The 11,580-nt window shown below is 39.4% G+C and overlaps 1 protein-coding gene across 1 annotated transcript in view; it reads left to right on the top strand.

Moving 5' to 3' along the window:
- The first annotated feature begins 139 nt into the window (after positions 1-139).
- LOC115160270 (iporin) overlaps positions 140-11,580 on the top strand; it is a 30,933-nt gene continuing 19,492 nt past the window's right edge. The window contains exon 1 of the mRNA XM_029710637.1: positions 140-263. The gene's annotated coding sequence lies outside the window, so the exon portion shown is untranslated. The remainder of the gene's footprint in view (positions 264-11,580) is intronic.

Below are 11,580 nucleotides of genomic sequence, written 5' to 3'. Positions count from 1 at the left end.
TAGCCTACATTTATTTCTATTCGCTATTGTTATTGTTGGAAACGGCTTGAGTGGCAAGTCCTGCGCTGTGCGCATTGGATAGACACGTTGTGACGCAAATATACTGTATACCGCTGACCCGTCTGGCCTCTGTTTTCATCAGCACTAGAAGCGCGGCGCCCTGACTGTTGGAAACAAGGAACTGTCCTGCAACGGTTGGAACTATTAAACAATGTACAACAAAATTATCGATTGAAACCTTCAAACTACCTGCAACATCCACCGTATGTATATTTAATGTTGTTTATTTTACGTAATACATCACCATTCGAGGGGCGCATGTTTTATTAATCATTCAATTACATTATGTTGAAGAGTTTGAAGGAAACATATATCGTTATTCTTCTCAATTATATAATATGCATATGCATCCATTGTAACTTTAAGTTGGAAAATTGGGAGAAGATTACAGTGCAAGTTTTTACCTACAGCTATTAGAATAAAATGTAGGTTAGGAGATGCCTATGCGTAGGCTTTTCCATGATGCTTTCCTGACAAATGTAAATCCATTTCTTAGTTTTTTATTGCTTTAGTGTGTGTTCATTTTGAATGTTATTTAATTAATGTAAACGGATTTAGGACATTGTAGTGCGACTGGCAAACGTTGGTCATGTGTGTGTTGCGGTAGACTACAGGCATGATGCGGTGACACACACGTTCTGTGCTCCGCTGTCAGTTTCTCGCTTTCACACTCGCCCTATTTCACTCGCCTTCCCCATCTTTCATGCAGACCCTATGTCTGAAAAGCTGTGTGTTTTGGAGCGATTTCAGTGCGAACAGAAATTGTATTTCAATTAGGCTACATCATTTGTAATTTGTATTAGGATTTAGAATTTGAATGTAATATTTTTACATTTGTAATGCACAAATGTAATTATAGATTTCATCATTTGAACTTGTATTTCATGATTTGAAACTGAATTTAATCAATATTGCATTACATTTTAAAAAACTATTTCATTTAATATTCAAATTGAATGTTTATATATTCAGTTTCAATATGGTAGATATTGAATTCATTGTCTGTGTATCAAGTTTACAAACTATTATTGAATATGTTAATATATTTCATATATTCAACTTCTCAGATGCATTCAGATTCAGTTTTCTAATTCAGTAATCTAAATTCCGATTCAAAACCAGAGACAACATCATGGTACTTTGGCAGCCAGGAAAGGTAGAAGAGAACAGATAGAATAAAACACTGTGGTAAACAGAAGCTTCTGGTGGTTTCTGAAGCCAATGTGGCATGTTGAATACATTTTCTTCCTTTGAATTTGGCTCTACCGTTGGAACTGTTTTGGCTATAAACTATTGTGACCCCTTTCCTGAAAGCTATACTCTCTGAAGCATGGACGTGCCTTCTGTTCCCCTCTATGATGATCACATGTCGTGTAAGACACGTTAGAAGGGAGTGTCACAAAAAACACAATTTGGCCCCCATAAGAATATAGTTGAATAGCCCTGTCATAACCCCTCAGGATAGTCTTTCCACTCCCTTTTCAATTTTGCTCTTGTGACTGACTGGGTTCGAAACAGGTCTCCTGCATGTCACAAGACTGTGTTAGCCCACTTAGCTAAAGCCTGTAAGTTCAGGAAGTTCATATAAAGCTACTGCTGCTACTCGCTGTTCATCAGATATGCATAGTCACTTTAACCATATCTACATGTACATACTACCTCAATCAGCCTGACTAACCGGTGTCTGTATGTAGCCTCGCTACTTATATAACCTCGCTACTGTATATAGCCTGTCTTTTTACTGTTGTTTTATTTCTTTACCTACCTATTGTTCACCTAATACCTTTTTTGCACTATTGGTTAGAGCCTGTAAGTAAGCATTTCACTGTAAGGTCAACACCTGTTGTATTCGGCGCATGTGACAAATACACTTTGATTTGATTTAACCTCCCTGGGCAAGGTGGGACGTTTGCGTCCACCTAGTCAACAGCCAGTGGAATCGTGTGGCGCGAAATACAAATACCTCATAAATGCTATAACTTCAATTTCTCAAACATATGACTATTTTACACCATTTTAAAAACAAGACTCTCGTTAATCTAACCACACTGTCCGATTTCAAAAAGGCTTTACAGCGAAAGCAAAACATTAGATTATGTCAGGAGAGTACCCAGCCAAAAATAATCACACAGCCATTTTCAAAGCATGCATATATGTCACAAAAAAACAAAACCACAGCTAAATGCAGCACTAACCTTTGATGATCTTCATCAGATGACACTCCTAGGACATTATGTTATACAATACATGCATGTTTTGTTCAATCAAGTTCATATTTATATCAAAAACCAGCTTTTTACATTAGCATGTGATGTTCAGAACTAGCATACCCACCGCAAACTTCTGGTGAATTTACTTAATTACTCACGATTAACGTTCACAAAATACATAACAATTATTTTAAGAATTATAGATACAGAACTCCTTTATGCAATCGCGTTGTCAGATTTTAAAATAGCTTTTCGGCGAAAGCACATTTTGCAATATTCTGAGTAGATAGCCCGGCCATCACGGCTAGCTGATTTGACACCCACCAAGTTTGGCCCTCACCAAATTCAGATTTACTATAAGAAAAATTGGATTACCTTTGCTGTTCTTTGTCAGAATGCACTCCCAGGACTTCTACTTCAACAACAAAAGTTGTTTTGGTTCGAAATAATCCATAGTTATATTGAAATAGCTCCGTTTTGTTCGTGCGTTGAGGTCAGTATCCGAAGGGTGATGCGCGGGCGCATTTCGTGACAAATAAAATTTCTAAATATTCCATTACCGTACTTCGAAGCATGTCAAACGCTGTTTAAAATACATTTTTATGCGATTTTTCTCGTAGAATAGCGATAATATTCCAACCGGGCGACGTTGTATTCGTTCAAAGAGAGAAAGAAAGACATGGAGTCCTCTCGTGCACGCGCGCTCCAGTGTCAGTGTTCCGTGCCTGACCACTCACAAAATCTCCTGCTTTTTTTTGCCCAGAGACTGCAGAGCTCTCATTCCACTTTCTGGCGCCTTCTGAGAGCCAATGAAAGCCTTAGAAAATGTCACGTTACAACAGAGATGCTGTATTTTTGATAGAGATGCCCTAGAAGGACAACAAATTGTCAGACAGGGCACTTCCTGCATGGAATCTTCTCAGGTTTTGGCCTGCCATATGAGTTCTGTTATACTCACAGACACCATTCAAACAGTTTTAGAAACGTTAGAGTGTTTTCTATCCAAATCTACTAATTATATGCATATTCTCATTTCTGGGTAAGAGTAGTAACCAGTTTAAATCGGGTACGTTTTTTATCCGGCCGTGAAAATACTGCCCCCTAGCCCCAACAGGTTAAAGGATGATACACTGCTCATACTCAGGACCTCTGCGTCGCAAAAACACGTAACCCCCCCCTCCCCTCCCCCCCGAAGCATTCCAACCCAACGCGCTATTGAAAAAGGCCTCCTTCAATGGCGCAAGGTGCAAGACTTCAGGCTGAAGAGTGAGTTTATGAATCCCCATCTGCTACATTCACACCCCAAATTCACTCCACAGCGACCCCAGTGGTTAAACTGAGCTCAACTGTAGATCTGAGTCCAGTGGCACCATTGTAAAGGACGCCACGCTGCCTGCGAGTACCGCTGCCTGCAAGTACCGCTTCCCTATGATATAGGTCAGATGGAGACTCAAACTCAGGACTTCTACCTCATAAACACACGTGACTGCCATCCTGAAGCATTCCAAACCATCGTGCTATTGAAAAAGGCCTCCTTCAATGACGCAAGGTGCACAAGGTCACTTCAGGCCGAGGGATGAGTTTCACAGATCCCCCATCTGCTACACTAATACATGTTACAGGTGTTAGTTTCAAGTCTCCGGCAAGAGTAGTCATAAGGGTAATGTGACTGACTAGGTTAAGAATGTGTTAGTCTGTTGAGCTAAAACCTAGACATTGGTCCTGTGACTTGGATGGGTCTCTTCAAGGAGGAGGTCAAAGGGGGGTGAAGTGTAAGACAGGTGGTTTGGTGACCACGTTCGCATAATGAGTAACTTGTCTGAGACCTGAAAAGTTGCATTGCCTGGCACACAGGAGCCCTGGGTTAGAACCCCATCAAAAAACAAACACGTCATTAGGTCTCAGGCAAGGTTGCTCATCACACGCATGGATCACCAAACCATTAAATGTGGTGGACAGATCCTTCTGCTTCTGTTTGCCACAGGAAGGGTTGTTGTTGTGCAACAGGCCTGATTTCGAACCCAGTCAGTTATATTGGTGCCGTGATCTCTGAGTTGGAGATCAAAGGGGGGTGAAATGTAACGGAGGTGGTTCGATAAACCACGCTCTTTTGATGAGTAACCTTGCTGGAGACTTTAAGACTTGTGTTAGCTTCCTGAACTCATCCCGTTGAGCTTTAGCTTACACAGTCTTGTGACATGCAGGAGGCCTGGTTCGACCCCAGTCAGTCACAAGAGCAAGATTAATAGGGAGTGGAAACTAGAATGACTATCCCTAGAAGGGCTATGACAGGGCTAGTGAACTATTCAGCCAAATTGCGGTTTTTGGGTCACTCCCCTTCTGATGTATCCTGCGCGGCATGTGATCATCATAGAGGGGAACAAAAGGCACGTCCATGCTTCAGAGAGTCTACGCTTTCAGGAAATAGATATGGTTAAAGTGACTATGCATATCTGATGAACAGCGAGTAGCAGCAGTAGCTTTATATGAACTTCCTGAACTTACAGGCTTTAGCTAAGTGGGCTAACACAGTCTTGTGACATGCAGGAGACCTGTTTCGAACCCAGTCAGTCACAAGAGCAAAATTGAAAAGGGAGTGGAAAGACTATCCTGAGGGGTTATGACAGGGCTATTCAACTATATTCTTATGGGGGCCAAATTGTGTTTTTTGTGACACTCCCTTCTAACGTGTCTTACGCGACATGTGATCATCATAGAGGGGAACAGAAGGCACGTCCATGCTTCAGAGAGTATAGCTTTCAGGAAAGGGGTCATAATAGTTTATAGCCAAAACGGTTCAAACGGTGGAGTCAAAAAGAAAATTATTTCAACATGCCACATTGGCTTCATAAACCACCAGAAGCTTCTGTTTACCACAGTGTTTTATTCTATCTGTTCTCCTCTACCTTTCCTGGCTGCCAAAGTACCATGTTGTCGTCTCTGGTTTTGAATCGGAATTTAGATTACTGAATTAGAAAACTGAATCTGAATGTATCCGATAAATTTAATATATGAAACTTTGATAAACTTGACATAATAGTTTGTAAACTTGATACACGGACAATGAATGCAATATCTACCAATATATAAATATTTAAATTTAATTTTAAAACTGATAGCAAAAAGTTCAAATTATGAATTCTATTATTCAATTTGTGCATTACAAATGAAAAAATATGAAATGAAAATTCAATATCCTAATACAAATTCAAAATTATCTAATTCAAATAAAATGTCTGTTCGCACTGAAATTGCTCCATAATACACACACACACTTACCCTAACCTTAACTCCAAAACCTAACCTTAACCCTAAACCTAACCATAGCTTCTAACCCTAAAACGAACCCTAGCTCCTAACCCTAAACCTAATTCTAACACTAATTCTAACCTTAACCCTAAACACCCTAGAGATAGCATTTGACCTTGTGGGGACCAACAAAATGTCCCCAGTTGGTCAAATGTTTTGTTCGTTTACTACTCTTGTGGGGACTTCTGGTCCAAGTGAGGGAAAAAACTCACTATACAGTGAGGGAAAAAAGTATTTGATCCCCTGCTGATTTTGTACGTTTGCCCACTGACAAAGAAATGATCAGGCTATAATTTTAATGGTAGGTTTATTTGAACAGTGAAAGACAAAATAACAACAAAAAAATCCAGAAAAACGCATGTCAAAAATGTAAGTATTTGACTCCCTCTCAATCAGAAACATTTATGGCTCCCAGGTGTCTTTTATACAGGTAACGAGCTGAGATTAGGAGCACACTCTTAAAGGGAGTGCTCCTAATCTCAGCTTGTTACCTGTATAGCTTGGTGAGAAGGTGACAAATGGAAGAAACACAAAAGAACTGCCAATCTCCCTCAGCCTGGGGCTCCATGCAAGATCTCACCTCGTGGAGTTGCAATGATCATGAGAACGGTGAGGAATCAGCCCAGAACTACACGGGAGGATCTTGTCAATGATCTCAAGGCAGCTGGGACCATAGTCACCAAGAAAACAATTGGTAACACACTACACCGTGAAGGACTGAAATCCTGCAGTGCCCGCAAGGTCCCCCTGCTCAAGAAAGCACATACACATGCCCATCTGAAGTTTGGCAATGAACATCTGAATGATTCAGAGGACAACTGGGTGAAAGTGTTGTGGTCAGATGAGACCAAAATGGAGCTCTTTGGCATCAACTCAACTCGCCGTGTTTGGAGGAGGAGGAATGCTGCCTATGACCCCAAGAACACCATCCCCACCGTCAAACATGGAGGTGGAAACATTATGCTTTGGGGGTGTTTTTCTGCTAAGGGGACAGGACAACTTCACCGCATCAAAGGGACGATGGACGGGGCCATGTACCGTGAGAACCTGAGAACCTCCTTCCCTCAGCCAAGGCATTGAAAATGGGTCATGGATGGATATTCCAGCATGAAAATGACCCAAGGCAACAAGGAGACGCTCAAGAAAAAGCACATTAAGGTCCTGGAGTGGCCTAGCCAGTCTCCAGACATTATTCCCATAGAAAATCTGTGGAGGGAGCTGAAGCCTCGAAACCTTAATGACTTGGAGAAGATCTGCAAAGAGGAGTGGGACAAAAATCCCTCTTGAGATGTGCGCAAACCTGGTGACCAACTACAAGAAACGTCTGACCTCTGTGATTGCCAACGAGGGTTTTGCCACCAAGTACTAAGTCATGTTTTGCAGGGGGGTCAAATACATATTTCCCTCATTAAAACGCAAATCAATTTATAACATTTTTGACATGCATTTTTTGGGGGGTTTTGTTATTCTGTCTCTCACTGTTCAAATAAACCTGCCATTAAAATTATAGACTGATCATTTCTTTCAGTGGGCAAACGTACAAAATCAGCAGGGGATCAAATACTTTTTTCCCTCACTGTAGTTAAACACGTATACACACACACACTCACACAGTTTTCCTTCCACTCTGTTTGATAAATATTCTGTTGAAATGACTGAACATCGTCTTTTTTTACCTTGTCAATCACCTTGCCCATTCCGTATTAGCCCTACCTTACAACAATTATTTTCACAGAATATAGGCCAAGCTGTTCTAATCTGAGCATCATAATGTCTTCTGTACTTCTGTACTTCTGTACTTCAACTGCTCATTACAGAGAAACAAACTTGATAGAAACAGACAACAACAACTGAAGTTTGTCATCTTGATCTGTCTTCCACTAGACCACAGCCTCTGATTCCATGGCTAAGAACAGAATAGTGAGTTGTCTGTGTATCTCATGTTACGACAATTTCTTCTCTCATATGAGATGGATTAGTAGATCTGACAGAAATGTTGCTACCGCAATAGTTGGGGTTAATCACATCAGGTTGATCTGGTTTCCTCTAATATTCCTGTATCCAGGCCACAATGAGTCTTTGCTCCACTAGTTTGTGTCTAGTAGTAGCCAGGCAGGCATGGGTGCTGACTGGGACACAGGGGGCATATCAAATATGCAGTGCAGTGGTTAGTCATCTGCAACAACATCCTGTCAGCCTGCATGGCCCACTTTCCACAGGAAGTTCTCTCCTGGTATTTAATTCAATTATCTTATTTAAAGGTGAGAGGCTCCAAGGTACTGTCAGTGCACAAATCCCAGTTCTCACTGATATGACGTCTATGTGATCAGAGATCATCTTCAACTGGGTAGTTCCACGAAAGGAGTACCTTTTGTGTCCCTTTGATATTTTAAGTAGAAATTGTGCAACAATATTGAATTTTAAATGAAGTGCCCTTTAACAGGCACTTACTATAGTCATTTTTTTAAATGTAACTTCTTGAGATGGGAAAACTCTTTTTTTATTAAGTTGAACATGTGCTCTTTATGACAGAATGTTACAATTAGGTGAAATCAAACTTTTTTTTACCAAGTTGCACTTCTCAAAAGGCACTGAATTGGTGGAACGACCCAACTGTTGTGCCAAATCAGGAACAGTAATCTTGTTGATGACAAGTGATGCTGTTATGTATTTCTCCAGTAAACCGATTGATTGAGACACAGAGGCCTATATCCTGTGATTAAAATATGAGGGTATTTATGAAAGTGTCTGCAATGGATATTACTACAGGTAGTGTTATGTTATGGCAGTGATGGACAGGTTGGAGATATTTGTTGACGTGTTATTTATTAGAAACCTTTGAGCATAAAGAGGATTTTTCCACTCTTTCCCTGGTCCCTGGCGCCAGATGTTGCTGAGATTATTTACAGATTACACCCAGATGAGGCACTGTGAGGGGTGTGAACGATGCAACACCTCTCACCAGCAACACCCTGTACCCCAGAAAATGCAGCAAACAGACATTTTGAATTTAGAATCTCTTCAGGGTTATTTATAGTGACTTGACTGCAATGTGAAAATAAGCTTCAAAATTCAAGATGATAGACTATTTGGATGATTTAACAGAATTCAGAAAATGACAGGGGTTTCATATTCTAAAACAGAGGCATGACATACAATCATACACACTCACATCAAGCTCCCTTCATGCCAGGAGGAGAGTACAGCCCACCCTCGGCCCAAAAAATAAAAAAATAAATACTCTGTCATTGAATTAGAAATTCAGTTTAGTTTCATTCAGTTCTTTGAACCTGATTTGCTAGTTTCAGTTGTATAAAAATATTTATATTTAGTTTTATATTATTTAGATTTAGTGGGACAGAAAGCATGCAGAAAGCATGACAAACAAAACACACACCTACTTATAGGACTCCCAATCAGAGGCAACTAGAAACACCTGCCTCCAATTGAGAGTCCAGCAACCAAATCTGCACATAGAAAACTTAACCTAGAACCTACTCATACTAAAACATACACCACAAAACCCCGGAACACATAAATAACACACCCCTCTAAGCTATACACACAAAAAAAACACCATACAAAACAAACATACCTCTGCCACGCCCTGACCAAATAATACAAATAATCCTCTATACTGGTCAGGATGTGACAAAGACAGCACAAGACAGATCAGTGTGTGACACCAGCCAGATTCCGAAGCTTGAAAACTCCCAAAAAGCTTAAAAACCCATTTGAAAACCCCATTAGATTTTTGCCCAAAGTCTAGAAAAAAATACTACAACTGAAAATAATTCATGATGGTTTTTATTTTAGTTATTTTTGGAGTAAGCAATATTAGTTTCAGTATGGTTTTAGTTTTTCAAACGGGTTTGTTAATTATTTTATTTCAGTTTACTAAATAGTTTTTTCAGGATTCGTTTTCATTTCAGTTTTCATTTACTATAATAACCTTGATATATATAAACAGTATGTGATAGTCTGCTGTGTGCATAGGTCTAAGTGTTAAAGGTCCAACGCAGCTGTTTTTATCTCAATTTCAAATAAGTACCTTACTGTGATTGTTTTCATTGAAAATTGTCAAAAAGATACAAAAATAGCTTCTTAGCAAAGAGCAATTTCTCAAGCAATAATTTTTCAAGGACTGTCTGGGAGTGGTCTGAGTTTGGAAGGGGAAACTGAAATCTAGCTGTTATTGGCAGAGGTTTAGAGCTCTCTTTATTACTGGTCTATTAACACTATAACTGCTAAAGCAGTCATTTGGACTGCTCATGAATGTATTATTTACTGTAAAAAAATAAAAATTAAAGCCATGCCCCTCCTTCATTCTTGACTTTTCCTAAATAAGTCTATATAACACACTGTTGTTGTTAGAATCTTCATATCACACACAGAACTGGAGTTATAACCACTTTTAGGAGGGCATGTCATTTTTTGAACGGTTTTCCCCATTGCCCCTCCTTCGCCTGGCAGTAGGGCCTGTTCCCCTCTTTTTTCTAACAGTTGAAGGTGCCGTGCCCAGTTGATAATCACCCCGATAATTGCCTAGAAACTATACTGAAACTAGTTTCACATATAAAACAACAGATGAAATAAATGAAGTAAAGTATGATGGGGAAGAAAAGGGACAAATGGGTGAGTTGAAAAATCAGAAAAAGGTGGGTAGGCGTTTACTTGCGTTTACCCTTCACTAGGCTTACACCACTGTTGGTAGCCTACCCTCTCACGCAAGGCAATTTTTAACAAATGAACACATGCAGAATAGCACACATTCAGTATAAAACATGAGTTGAATCAAAACATATTTTACACCGAAGTTCAAGAGTTGTCCATAATTCATGATTTCAAGTTGAGCTGACAGACGTTTTGCACTGTTTCGCTATGGCTTTAGTCATCAATCTAACAAGAGGGTAATATTTCGTTAATCTAGTAGTGTCCCCTCCCTAGAAAGCTATGACCTTTGGCTTTCACCAGGAATTGTTCATTTATGTCTGAGAAAGAAAAAAAACTTTTCAACCAATATGATCCAGTACACAATAAAAGTACTATAAAATCTATACCAAGATGATAGTATGATAAAATACAATTGTGAATGAATAAGCCTTTTCATACTTTATAATATGTCCATATATTGCTATAATCCGCTTTAGGAATATCTACCCAAAATATTTCACCTTCTTTAATACTTTACCAAACATATTATGACATTAGTGAGAGTCAAAATCTGTTAAATTTGTGAACGTCTAAATCAACATTTGGTCCATTTAAACAGCGTGCGTCCCTCTTATAGATGAGGGGGAATCCTTAGCATATACAATGTGTCTGTCTCCGACCTAAAACAAATTTTGACTTCCACACAAAATTACTTCTTTACTTATTTTAGGTTTAAGGAAATGTGTAGGTTGGATTCTTTGTCGTAGAGCTATGAAAGTGATGTATTTAGATCCGCCTTCTCGGGACAAATTCAAAGATTGCTTTGACATAACATTACGGTGAAGTGATATAAATGGATGTAATGATGCAGCCGACCACCAGAGGGAGGCAAATACAAGTTTAATCGACAGAGGACATTTACATGGTCCTAGGAAGGTCTGGATGGCTGTCTTCTGACTTATAAAACGGTGGGAAATAAATAAAATAAGTAATGTAAACATATACATATTTTTAAAACACTACCTTTCTTTCTTTACATTAATGACATTTATGGCAGTGTTATTTGTCATTATTAAGCGTTTAACAATAGCGTTAGCCTTGATGCTAATTGTTGCATTGCTCCAATAGAGTTCCAGACACTTGTAGAATCTATGCCAAGGCACATTGAAGCTGTTTTGGCAGCTCGTGGTGGCCCAAAGCCTTATTAAGACACTTTGTTGGTATTTCCTTTATTTTGGCAGTTACTTGTATATAAAACACAGGAAAATCACATTTCTGACTGCACTGGGTCTTTAAGAGGTGTACATGAATAGCTGTGTTGTGTAACACGGTCTTTCTATCAGACTAT

This window comes from Salmo trutta, chromosome 23 (assembly GCF_901001165.1).
Source record: "Salmo trutta chromosome 23, fSalTru1.1, whole genome shotgun sequence".
In the NCBI taxonomy this organism is placed as follows: Eukaryota; Metazoa; Chordata; class Actinopteri; order Salmoniformes; family Salmonidae; genus Salmo; species Salmo trutta.
The sequence above is the reverse complement of the archived record's forward strand: the minus strand, read 5'-3'. Positions and strand labels throughout refer to the sequence as shown.